Here is an 891-nt window from a genome sequence, read left to right as displayed (position 1 = left end):
TTCTCCATGATGTAGCCAACAGCAGCATCCAGCACCACAGTGACAGGGACATTGAGGTGGCGGAGGGCTTTAGCCATTTTCTTACCTGACAGGTCAGGCTGGGACTCTGTGATGTACACGTGGAAGCACTTCTTGGCTGCCACAGCTGCTTCCAGGACTCGCAGGACCACTCTGGAGTAGGTGTGAGTCAGGATTCGAGCCCCATCTTTGATGAATGTATGGCACAGATCGGCGATTTTATTTCTTCACAAGGATATTCTCCTGAGAAACAGCTCTCCCTGCTCAATCATGATCTTTTTACATTTGGAGTAGTTGGAGTACTCTAAGGAGGCGAGACTGATGAAGCGGAGGAAGAGCTCCCCGCCGGAGGACACGGCCACTGAGGAGTCCACACCACATAGCGTCTCGATGGCATTGGTGAGATTCGCTCTCAGGCCCTGGATTGCCTCCCCTTTATCTCTCTTCAAGAACTCCAGCAAAGTCCGGATAGCAGCCACTGCTGAGGCCATATCAGGATCCTCTTACATCTGAGACTTAAAGTATTCAATTAATTCGTTTTCGTCCATGGTGCCCTCCAGGCGACGAAGCCAGAGAGCCAAACCTAGAGTCTTATATCTGCACATGCTGACAAGTACTTGACCTCTGGGCTATGTTCTCTGCTCTTGACTTGATTCCTTAAAAACACATTCAAAAGTTAGAAGGTGATATGTCGGGCACGGGCGCCCTGCTCCTCAGCCTTGCCCCTCCCGCTGGAGCTTCTGCTACGAGTCTTATTTCCTGTATAGCCCCCCTGCTGGCAAGATTTCATTGGTTCGCACAGCCCTGCGAGGCAACTGGCTGTTGGCCTATTGCCTGTGTCGGACAATATACTTGGCTCCCTCTGATAGGTCC

At 51.4% G+C, this 891-nt stretch overlaps 1 pseudogene; it reads right to left on the bottom strand.

Moving 5' to 3' along the window:
* Nucleotides 1-2: 2 nt before the first annotated feature.
* On the bottom strand, nt 3-566 carry LOC101583003 (annotated as a pseudogene).
* Between the last annotated feature and the right edge of the window lie 325 nt (nt 567-891).

Source organism: Octodon degus, unplaced genomic scaffold (assembly GCF_000260255.1).
Source record: "Octodon degus isolate 3935 unplaced genomic scaffold, OctDeg1.0 scaffold01972, whole genome shotgun sequence".
In the NCBI taxonomy this organism is placed as follows: domain Eukaryota; kingdom Metazoa; phylum Chordata; class Mammalia; order Rodentia; family Octodontidae; genus Octodon; species Octodon degus.
This window is presented reverse-complemented; position numbering and strand designations above follow the sequence as displayed.